Source organism: Azolla caroliniana, unplaced genomic scaffold (genome assembly GCF_043228905.1).
Source record: "Azolla caroliniana isolate FFs.n. ecotype wild unplaced genomic scaffold, voAzoCaro1.0.p SCAF_5, whole genome shotgun sequence".
In the NCBI taxonomy this organism is placed as follows: domain Eukaryota; kingdom Viridiplantae; phylum Streptophyta; class Polypodiopsida; order Salviniales; family Salviniaceae; genus Azolla; species Azolla caroliniana.
Genome location: NW_028230440.1, coordinates 10276052 through 10289069, shown reverse-complemented (window position 1 = coordinate 10289069; position 13018 = coordinate 10276052).

Genomic DNA, 13018 nt, shown 5'->3' with positions numbered 1-13018 from the left:
GAAGAGGAGAGTTTTAAGGCTAATAAGAATATAAATATGTTGTAAGAAAGAGTTATAGCAAACTCGTGAATCCCACGAGTGTATTGTATTAGATTAATCAATATGAATATAAGAATATAAACTTCGGTTGAAAGAGAATGATATAGAATTCTCGTGAATCCCACGAGTATAGTTTATTAATTGGTGTTTTTTAGAAACATATCTAGTTTCCAAATATTTTTCACACACAATTACATTGTGCTCCCCATCCTTATGTAGTGATGAGGAAGTCTTAGTAATCCATGCTTTTTTTCTCTAACTATAGACCCCATGCTTTTCCTATAGATAGACTATATGCTTTATCTAAAGTGATCATGCTTTTTCTAACTTGTGCGTTGTTTATCATGCACGCTAGATGTGTATGTGTAGCTTTTTCTTTTGTTATGTGTTTTTCTAATGTTTATCCTAGCGTGAATTTACCTTTCTATGTGGGACATCTATGCTTTAACACTAATGAAATGCTAGTGTAATGGTAAGACATTACATTATTAACATGGAGGTGCAAGGTTTGAATCTTGCCCTATGCATGTTCCATTTATTTTGCTATTTTCTTCTATTTCTTCATTTTTTATTGAATCTAATACTATATACGTTTTTCACGTAGTGCACAAAATACACTACGACAACGTTCTATGCCGTGGTCCATAAACGGAGCACACCGTACTACCCACAAGCGAACGGGTTAACAGAGTCCACCAACAAAACGCTGCAGAACATTCTCCGCAAAATCGTCAATGAAAACCGGACGGACTGGGATACAAAGCTCCATAGCGCGCTATGGGCGTACCGAACGGCATACAAAACAAGTATCCGGACAACGCCGTTCCGGTTAGCGTTCGGCTTAGAAGCGGTCATGCCGGTGGAATTTCAGGTACCAAGCTTACGGATCCAACTACGGGAACGACTGAATGAAAAGGAGTCGGAGGAAATGCGGCTAGCGGCATTATGCGAACTGGAGGAGCAACGGCTGACCAGCATCCTACACATGGAACTGGAGCAACGACGACGGAAAGCATTCGTTGACCGTCACCGGAAAGGTAATGAGAAGATGTTCGAAATCGGGAAGCCGGTGCTAGTATTCCAAACGAGGATGGGCAAGATGCCGGGTAAACTCCGGTTTAGATGGACAGGCCCGTATTGGCTGACACGGGAATACAACGGGTCCTATCAGTTAGGGACACTTGCCGGTGAAGTGCTAGGCAAGTGGGTCAACAGATTTAGACTAAAGCCCTATAAAGGACCGATGCCAAGTAACCCGTTTATGCAGCCCACCGGCACTATACCGGGAACGGTACGGATGGAGGAAAAAGACGATGGGGAACCCGTAGCAGAGGCGAAGGAAGACACGGCAACCCGTAAGGAAAACGGTAAGGGTCCGAAGGGACCTACGGATGTGTAAGATCTCATACCGTCAGTAAGAAAAAAAAAAAAAAAAAAAAAACATTAAAAATCGAGGTATGAACGGACGTGAAAGCAAGGAGCGAAAAGGTACGTAGTGGGCATTTAAGAGCCGCCACATTACTTAATACTAAATTGGTACACGACGTGCGCATGCTCGAAAAAGGCGCCAAAACGCACAGAGAAAAAGAAGAACGCATGGAGACCTTCTTTTTTCGCGAGCCAAGAAGCACAGAAGCACCAAGGCAGTGGAAGCTTAGCAAACGCGCACCTGCACTCAGAGAACCCCCACGTTCGGAACGCTCTCTCTCTCGCTCTCACTCTCATCACCACTCTACCTCGCCATCTTTCCTCGACCTCGAAGCAGACATGGAACCACAAACGCTGTCGGAAGCGGCCAGGAAATGGCTCAGGCAACACGGACTAGAGGGGTTCTTGACCATCATGGAGGCACCACCGCACAGAGAAGCCGACCGGGTCATCAAGGACCTCGACACGGAAGTCATCACAGAGGAAGCGATCCGTGCGCTAATAGGCCTTCCGAAGGGAGGTATTTTTCAGATTGATAACCCAACCTCGGAGCAACTCATCCGATATTTCGGTGAGTACTCTGTAGCCGGCAAAGGCTATCGAACGCAGGGCGGCGAAGATCCGCTATTCAGGGAGATAGCTCGAGTGCTCCATGAGTACGGCCACGTGTACCCCCGACCCCCTGTCATGCCAAAAAATCGGGCAGGGATGATCATAGCCACCTATGAAGGGATCAAGGTGGACTGGCCGGTGTTGATTGCAGACGGTTTGTGCACGGCAATCGACATGGTACGAGGAAAGGACGGCAAGGAGGGCCGGAAGCTGTGGCGTGCCGTACCTCAGTGGATAACATTGCTCGTACCGCCGATCGAGACCGTTCAACCAAAGAAGCGGCCAAGATTATCGGAAGGAAGCACCTCGAAGCCGGCGTCCAAACGACAGCAGCTGCTGGCGTCGAAGGCGACGAAAGGGAAGAAACGGCTCCCAGAACCGGAGGAGGTGTCACCGGTCCGACCCGTTAAGATAACCATACGGCGACCGGGACAGAAGGAACCGGAACCCTTGACGGCACAGAAACATGCCGTTACCCAGGAAGAGGAAACGGAGGAGCCAGAAGAGCACCTCCAACGACGGTCAAGAAGTAGGACCGCCGGGACAGTGGGGGAGCGGTCGGACCCGCAAAAGGAAGAAACGCCCCCAACTCAACCTGAGCAAACCACAAGGGAGGAACCGGAACCGGTGCGTATGGAACCGGCCTTGTCGACGGCTCCGAAAACGGCGAGAACCGGAACTCAACAGCCGGCGAGCCCAGCCAGCACACACGGCGGCCAAGGAGTAGAACCAGAACAACAGATACAGGCACTCAGGCCAGACAATTCCACAGTGAATGAGCCGACCCGACCAGTACAGCAGCAAGGCACCAGTAGCATGTGGCTACGGTGGGTAGGCGAGCAAATCGCCGGAGCGGTCGAGTACATAGAGGCGGAGGAGAGAGCGCACCAAGAACGGTTGCTCGTCACAACCGTAGATCTAGAGACGGCCCGGTCCAGAATCCGGAGCCTTGAACAAGACTTGGACAGGGTCACAAGGGAAATGGCTCAATTGGCTTTGACAACACAAGTCCAAGCACCGGTGACTCCGGGCAATGTACAGAATAAAGCGTCAGATCAACCTGTACATAGCAATCAGACCCCGGCAACGGAAACCGTTCCGGAGAGAAATGCGGCACAAGCCCAAGAGCTTGCGGACTTAAAGGATGAGCTAGCTGCCCAAGAAGCGCTGAGGAGCCGCGAAAGAGAGTTGAAGACGGCAGCGGAGGCAGAACTCAAAAAGACTGCTGAGAAGCTACGCTTGGCCGAGGAGAGCTTACGAAAAGGCCACCAAGCGTACGACTGGCTCAAGGAGGAGAAGGAGAAAACACTGCAAGAGAAGGACAGGCTCCGGAGGAACGCCGAAACAGAAGTAGAGCGCCTGAAAGAGGAACTCCGGCAGGTAAAGGACCGGGAGGACCGGAACCATCGCCAGATCAACGGCAAGCTCAAACAAAAAACGGAGGAATTTGAGCACTTGCACCGGGAGTATAAACGGTTGCAAACGGAGCACAAGGAACGGACAGATGAGCTCCGGCAAGCAATTGATCGAACCGCAACGGCATACGCTAAGGAACAAGCGGAAACCAGAAGACGGTTGGAAGAGGCGGAGAAGGTTCGGACAAAGCTCCTCAGGCAATAGCAGGCGGAAAAAGAAAGAGCGGCGGAGGTACTACAGAGGCTGCAAACAACATATCAAGGGCAGCTGACGCGCTACAGAGAGCAGGCGGAGGATACGGCTAATCTCATCAAGCAGTTGAAGGAGGAACGACAAGTTGTGGAAAGTAGAGCGCAAATGGGAGCAAGTCGCATCCAGGATATCATGCGGGCCTGGTTGAACCAGACCAAGAGCTTGATTGACAACGGTTCCGTCAAATGGTGGACCAAGTGGGCCACGAACGCGGCGGAACTCCAATTACTCCGGGCCGACGTAGAGAACCGGCGGAAGGAGGGAGATGATTGCTATATGCTGACTTCCGAAGACTTCACTGGCATAAGAGATGAGCTGGCCGAAGACTTTCAAGCCTTGGCAGAGGACCAACTAGAGCAAGTCCGGCAACTGGTAGCTCAGCTGGACGACAACAGGCTGGAGGCGCAGATCCAGTTTGAAAGCTACGAGAGGTCCCGGATCCGGGAAGAGAAAGCACGAGAACCGGTTACGGTCAACCTCAGTGATGAGGAACCGGTACTGGAAGGAGACCGGACCGGAAGCAGTCAAACGGAGATGCCGGAGTCAGAGAAACAAACGGAGCAGCCGCCTATAGAACAGCCGGAGCAGTCTCAGTCCCAACCGCAACCACAGCAGCAGCAGCAAGCACAGCCGCAACAACCACAACCGGAAGAATAATTTGAAACTCTGGAACAAAGTATTTTGGACAATTTGGGTGAACAATGAAGGGGCCGAGAAGGGTTCGACATACAAGGTACTGTCCCACGGGCGTGCCATGTGTTACCGGCCGGCAAGGAGTCCAAAATACGGAGTGAAGGAGTTAATTAAGTATGGTTGTAAATAAGCATAGTGTGGACGGACGGACTGGAAACGGTATGCCGTTCCAGATCCGGACGGATCCCGAATAGGTGCGATAGGCACCGTTTTGTAATACGGGCCGGAAACCTATTTAAAGGCCCGGACCCCATTGTAATCGCAGCGGATAATTAATAGAGCTTATGGTGTTTATACTTCTGTGTTGATTTCCGTTCTGTAATTACTGTTATATCTTACGCGTGTAATTAACCAAAGCACTCTAATCGTGTAACCTACGTAAGTCGGTGTAATCGTTGAATCTTAATCCTATGCCGTAATCACCCTTTGGTGAAGTGTCTCCGTGACACCTTGTGTTAGGCCTTGTCCGGTCAGAGAATAACAGGGAGTACTAAAGACACTACGCAATAACGTGTGGATTCCGCAACCACGCAACGAAGCAGCGAAGAGTTGATCTACCATGCAAAGCCGCGAAGTAAGACGCAAGCCGAAGCACAGACTTCGCAACTACGCATGCAAGCCGAAACACAAACTTCGCACAACGCAAGCTGGAGCACGGATTCCGCAACTCCGCATAAAACGAGCCGACGCGAGTCGACGCAAACTCCGGAACGCGAGTTGAAGCGGATTTCGGATACCGTATGAAACTGACCCGACTTGAGCATGAGGGGGCGTGTTGAGAATCAAGCTCAACTTGGTCTAGTGTGTGAACTCACGTTGAGAGTGAAGAGACACTCCAACGGTTAAGAGTCACCATTATGTCACCACTTTGTATTCTAGCATTTAGTACGTACAAGAAAGACACAAACACACGCACAAATGCTCGTACGTCTTTATGAGGAGGAGAGGTGCATGGGCCATAGAATCATATTCTATGACACATAACTTATGAGCTTTCACATTCCCCATGCTCCATGAGGCTTGTAGTTAATGAAGACGAGCCTCCTTCCACTCAAGGCCACCGACGAGACGTAGCGCACCATTGGAGCTGGTGCACACTGATGTGTGTCAGGTAGAAACGAAGTCACATGGCGGAGCCCAATACTTCGTAACATTCATAGATGATCACAGCCGGAAGCTGTGGACGGCGCCGTTGAAGACAAAGGACCAAGTGTTGGGCGTCTTCAAAGAACTCCACGCGAGAGTGGAAAGAGAATCCGGCAAGAAGCTGAAAGCGATACGAGCGGATAACGGAGGAGAATACCGAGGGCAATTTGAGGAGTATTGCCGTTCGATGGGAATCCGGCTCGAGTTTACCGTGCCGAAGACGCCGGAACTGAACGGGCTAGCCGAGAGGATGAACCGGACCATAATGGAGAGGGTCCGGAGTATGCTGGCGCATGCAAAATTACCCAAGGGGTTCTGGGCTGAGGCAATGTCGACGGCGACATACGTGACAAACAGATCACCCTCAGTACCTTTGGACGGAGACACGCCGCAAAAAGTGTGGACCGGTAAGGAAGTGTCCTACCGGCATATGAAGGTGTTCGGGTGTCTCGCATATGTGCATGTGGCAAAGGACCGGAGAGGAAAGCTAGATCCAAAGACCCGGCCATGCATATTCCTCGGTTACGGCGACGACGAGTTCGGCTACCGAGTATGGGACCCGGTCGACAAGAAGATATTCAGGAGCCGTGATATCATCTTCATGGAGGACAAGACACTCGCCGACTGGGAGTCGGAGAAGAAGATGAAGAGCTCAAAGTCGACCGGTGAGAATCAACTCTATGAAGAGCAGTCCCGACCGGCAAGGGACCGGTTAGCACTCGAGGATCCGGCCGAAGACGGTGAAGAAACAGAACCGGCCGAGGAAGATGAAACTGATACCGGAACCGGCCCCGATCCCGAAATGGATTCGGATGAAGAGGAAACGGAGGAGCCGGTTACCGAAGCTCCGGAACGGAGATATCCTCTAAGAGAGAGAAGGGCCCCCCGGAGATTTCCGGAACCAGAGCACGTGCTGCTAACCGACGAGGGGGAGCCGGAGAGCTTTGAAGAAGCAAAGCACGACGCCCAGAGTCGCAGGTGGTTGAGTGCCATGCAGGACGAGATGGATTCCCTGCATGAGAACCACACATATGAACTAGTGGAGTTGCCGAAAGGAAAGCGGGCACTTCGAAACAAGTGGGTGTTCAAGCTGAAACCGGGAGATACCGGAAACCCCCCGAGATACAAAGCCAGGATCGTGGTAAAGGGGTTTCAGCAGAAGAAGGGCGTCGACTTCGACGAGATATTTGCCCCGGTTGTGAAGATGACCTCCATCCGGACGGTGCTGAGCATAGCGGCAAGCATGGACCTCGAGGTAGAACAGATGGACGTGAAGACGGCATTTCTTCACGGTGACCTCGAAGAAGAGATCTACATGCAGCAACCGGAAGGATTCGAGAAGAAAGGGAAGGAGCACCTGGTATGCCGGTTGAAGAAGAGCCTTTACGGACTGAAGCAGGCTCCCCGGCAGTGGTACCGGAAGTTCGACTCCTTCATGACCGACGAAGGGTACCACAAAACGCAGTCCGATCACTGCGTGTTTGTGAAGAAGTTCGAAGGAGGAGACTTTCTAATACTCCTCCTGTACGTGGACGACATGTTGATCGTCGGACGGGACCAGGTCAAGATACGGATGCTGAAGAAGGCTCTTCACCGAACCTTCTCAATGAAGGACCTAGGTCCGGCGAGGCAAATACTAGGGATGCACATCATCCGGGACCGGAAGAAGAAGCAGTTGTGGTTGTCACAGGAGAAGTACGTGACAAAGGTGCTTCAACGGTTCAACATGTCGGAAGCAAGACCGGTCGGATCAACCCTCCCGACAAACTGCAAGTTATCCGGCAAGCAAAGTCCCAAGACAAAGGCTGAGAAGGAGGACATGATGAAAGTACCATATGCCTCTGCCGTCGGAAGCTTGATGTACGCGATGGTGTGTACCCGACCGGACATAGGATATGCAGTCGGAGTGGTGAGCAGGTACATGAGCAATCCCGGCAAAGAGCATTGGAACGCGGTCAAATGGATACTCCGATACTTAAAGGGCACTTCGAACATGTGCCTCCGATTCGGCTCCGGTAAGCCCGAACTCGACGGCTTTACCGATTCGGATATGTCGGCTGATGTAGATACCAGCCGGTCCACATCAGGGTATGTGATGACGTATGCAGGGGGAGCTGTTTCGTGGCAGTCGAGGCTGCAGAAGACGGTTGCGTTGTCAACCACGGAGGCGGAGTACATGGCGGCTGTTGAAGCCGGCAAGGAAATAATATGGATGAAGGACTTCATTAGAGAGCTCGGTATCCGGCAGGAGGAGTACCGACTCTACTGCGACAGTCAGAGTGCCATCCACCTTGCGAAGAACGCGGCCTATCACTCCCGGACGAAGCACATCCAGCGAAGATATCACTGGATCCGGGAAAGGATAGAAGACCAGGAGTTCGTGCTGACGAAGATCCACACGGACGAGAACGGGTCAGATATGCTGACCAAAGTGCTCACACCCGACAAGCTAGAAGCGTGCCGGAAGAGGGTCGGACTGGAAAGACATCCCATGCCGAAGTGAAGGGGGAGTTTGTTGGGATTTCGGTCCCTCCGGATGGGATGTCCGGAGATGAATGACGGCAAGCCCGGTTGCGGCTACGGAACCGGATGATGAAGAGTACCCGGCATGAAGCCGGATGAAGAGTACCCGGCTACGGAGTCGGATGATGTAGACCCCGGCTACGGAGCCGGATGATGAAGACCCCGGCTACGGAGCCGGATGATGAAGACCCGGCTACGGAGCCGGATGATGAATGTACCCGGAGAGAGATCCGGATGCGGGGACATATTTGTGAATATGTTTTGCCAAGGGCCCTGGAGGCTATATTTGTAAATAGCCCTAAAGTCATATGTGTATAAATATGACTTAGGGCAAACAGTTTTATGTTGCTGCTCATTTTCTGTTTTTCACTTAGAGGGAGCGAAGTGAGAGCAGCCGAGAGAGAGAGAGAGAAACGAGGAGGTCGTTGCCTCTGTGTATTACCGCCGCCTGTGGCGAGGACAGCGAGCTCAAGGTCGTCGCCTTGCAGCTCGCCATTGTATACTTCTCTGTATAGTGTTGGTTTGGAGTCTTGTACTCCCGTGGTTTTTCCCGTTTAGGGTTTTCCACGTTAATCCCTGTGTTATCGTGTTTTTTCTCTGTGTTTCCTATTTTCTACTGCATTTGATTCGTGATTTCTCGGTTGTGGCCGAACGGTGAAGGTGAATCGGAGAGGTGATTCTCAACACTTATTAGTTGGTCATACCCATGATCACATAGATCAAATGTTTAGTAGGTTCTCAAAGAAACTAGCTCGTTGTAATGCTTTCACGCTTACCACGCTATCAAAATTGATAAGTGAAGCATATACACCAAAGCCTGAAGTACATCACTTGAATGAAGTGTACGACTTTAAACATTTCTGCATGGATGGTGATGGGACTAAATGTAGGGTTCTTGCACCTCTTAATAATATAAGTTTCAACCATGTCTTCCTCATAAAACAAACCTCAGCCCACCTCAAGATGACGGTGTTGTTTGCAAAACAATACTCATCTAGTACACAATGGGAGCCCCAAGAAGGTTGTAGGCTCCTACTTCATATCCCAGATGCACCATTGCATGGTGCACAACAAATGCCATGTGATGATCATAAAAATGTGGCACCCAATAGTTCTATTGATGAACAAAGGGCATATTGGTTGCGATGTCTTGAAGAGAAACAAAAGAATATTGATCGCACCAAGAAGTACGCCGGTGACGAGGATGTTGAATGGTGGGAGATCTTCTTCACTCATCAACGCACCATTTTAGATAATTACATCGCCGGATTTTGGCCAATCCATAACCCATTCACATGGAATATTGGGGTGCCATCAATGATATCGCTGACTCATAATCAACCATCGAATAATATAGAGCTTCATAATTTAGTTCGACCACAACAAAGAGATATTTACGTGGGACCAAGAAAGTCACGTATTGTTGAGGCAAGATGGCAAGGTAATTTGCAAGAACTACAAGTTGGAATGTTGGTCACAACATTACCTGGGGATGATAACTTGGGCCATCCATTTTGGATTGCAAAAATTATTGAATTAGTGAAGGATGAAGAAGGCAATCAAATAAAGTCAATTGTGGTCCACTGGTATCAGACATCTTCACCTGATGCATTTATGGGAAAGTATTCTTTAGAGATAGTTAAGGATGTCGGATGTTCAAGCAGAAAGAGAAGAAGAAAGAATATACCGAGCACAGCTACTCTCGCACTAGACCGTGTTGACATACTAGTATACGACTTCTCATTGACAAAATCAGGCCATCTAAGGCAAGCCACCATCAAGATAATAAAGGAGAAAATCCCAAATATGGTATCAAACAATATACAAAGACTAACCAGAAGAAATTCTCATAACCACAATGATGTTGGCTTGGAATTGGACGAAGATAATGCATTGATTGCCACTGATGATGAGGATGAGACGTTAGAATGCTCTTCCAGTCCATCAGACATGTCTTAAAATGTTGACTTGGTTCAAGCTCGGGATCGTTTTACTAGATGATTTGAAACTTTGTAAATTACTTTCAAATGGAAAATCACGAATATGTATAATTATAGCTGGTAGTCATGTTGTACATTCTTTTGTAATTTTGGCGATGTATATTGTTAGGCATTTTACTTATGTCTCAAAGTGGTAGTCATGTTGAAATTCAATATATTTTGCCACAGTTTTTGAAAAGCTTTACACATGCGTCACTTCTTTTTGTAAACTTCGTGGTTTTGTGCCCTTTTTCGAGGTAGTGTTCTTAAAATGCGACATATTACCTATTTCAAATGACTCGGTGTTATTGGATAGAAGAACCCATTCCACTCGACCATCCCCGACCTATGATCTAGACATAGCCAACCTACCACTGACGTCCCATACCGCCAGATATTAGGATGACTAATACCTTGGAAGAGATAAACATGATCCTCGAGACGAAAGCCTAGCCCGCACCACCGGTGTCTAAGACAACAGCCTTCCGACGTAATGTCCTTATGAGGGTAGCTAGGCCTCATATTTATACCTTTTCCTAGGCCCCTTGAATAGATGCGCCTTTCTAAAAGGGTCTCCATTCATTGGTTTCCCAAATCATGATAGTGCATGCACCTATCATTCCTTCTATCCAATCACATTAGCCCCTTTTTAAACATTAGTGAACATACACTTCACTAATGTAAATATATTCGTGACCTACCCTCACCAACGTTATGTGTACTTTAAAAGATTGCACTCTTGCAATATGAAGTGAGGAAATTGTGCCTTAAGAGTATGCTCGAGTTCCTATGTGGCATCATCAATAGGTTTATCCATCCATTTGATCTTGAATAGCCGAATCTCTTTAGAATGTAAACGTTTAGTACGAGAATCAAGAATTCGTTCAGGAACATGAGGTTTGTAAGAAAAATCCTCTAATGTTACAATATCTTGGATTGTGATGGTTTTATTACCAGAGCCTAAAAATGGTTTTAGACAACTGACGTGAAAAACGAGATGAAATTTTCTTTGGCAATATGCAACATTTGGTTCATGTCTTGCAAAAAATTGCGTGTACAATCTAATGTATCACGATGAATCGTGACATCAACTGGGGCACGTGGCTGAAAACCATACATCAACATAAAAGGACTATATCCAGTGGATGTATGTTTAGAGCTATTATAGGAAAATTCTAAGATAGGAAGGTATTGCTCCCACTTAAAAGGGGTTTTTGCTACATAAGCTCGAAGCATGTCCTCAATAATTTGATTAACTCGTTCAATTTGTCGATCAGACTGAGGATGATCTGCAAAACTCATGCTCAATGTAGTTTCTAGTTTCTTAAAGACTTGAGGCCAAAAGTCATTAGTAAACTTGGAATCTCGATCACTAACAATATCCATCAGTAATCCATAAAAACGAAATAACTCATCAACAAATTGATAAGCCAATTGTTAAGCGATTACAATGGTTTTGGTTGGAATAAATCTAGCCAATTTTGTTAGTTTGTCAACGACAATCCAAATGGCATCATGATCCCTCTGTGTACGAGGTAAACTAACAATAAAATCCATCGAGATACTTTCCCATTTGTTGTTGATAATATCTAAGGGATGTAAAAGACCAACAACTTTAAGTCGTTATGACTTATTAATTTGACATTGTAAGCATTGAGTTACGTATTTATGCATGTCAAAGCACATATTATGCCAGAAAAAAGTACTCAAGATGAGAATGAGTGTGTGTTGTATTCCAGGATGACCCACAGATGGTGCATCATGACATTCATGAAGAATTTTCTGTTTTATGTTTGGTAAATTTGGAACCCAGACCTTTACACTATGGTAGAGCAAACCGTTTGTAATGTGAAAGGTCACCTTCGAGGGTAGGGTGCTAGTAATGATATCTAAACCAAATTCGGCTTTCGTCCAATATTTTGAGAATATAACTGTCATCAAGGCATTTCCCTTGAAGGTGATCTAAAAGATCAGATTTTATTTTTGTGAAGCAAAGCATGTTAACTTCTTTAATGCGACTAAGAGCATCTGCAACGGTGTTCATAGAACCCTTGCGATACTGTATGGAAAAATCAAAATCTTGCATAAGGTCAGCCCAACGATACAACCAGCAAGATCTGGCTAGTCACAAAAATACTTCAATGATTGATGGTCTATTGTAACCACAAATTTATTTCCATAGAGATAGTGCCTCCATGTTTTAAGTGCATGTATTACCTCAAACAACTCTTTCTCTTGAACCGAATACCGAGATTGAGTAGCATCAAGTTTCTTACTTTCAAAAGAAATAGGGTGACCACCTTGATAAAGAACGACACCAATAGCATAATCACTAGCATCGGTTTCGATTGAGAAAGGCTTAGAAGGATCCGATAATAGAAGAGTGGGAATCTGACACACATGCTCTTTGAGTGTCTCAAATGATTTGTCAAGTTGTTCATTCCATGCAATCATTTTGACAGACTTACGTGAATGACCTTTTCCAAGGTCAGTTAATGACGTAGTCAATTTGAAATAGTTACGAATTGATTTTCGTAAAAATCCAATAGACCCTAAGAATGATCGTAGTTCATGAATATTACGAGGAGTGGGCCAAAGTTTAACCTTTTCAATACAAGAAGGTTCAATTTCAATGCCATTTTCCGTAATTAAAGGACCTAGGTACACAATAGATTTTTGGAAAAAATCACATTTTGAATGTTTTACATAGAAACAGCTATCACGCAACTTTTACAAAACAAATCGAACATGTTGAACATGATCTTGCAAGGTACGACTATATATCAAAATATCATCCAAGAAAATGACAACAAAATCACTGAGTTGATCTTGGAAAACGTCATTCATCTCTTGTTGGAATGTGGTTGGAGCATTAGTCAACCCGAAAGGCATGACTAAAAACTCATAATGGCCATAACGCGTACGAAAAG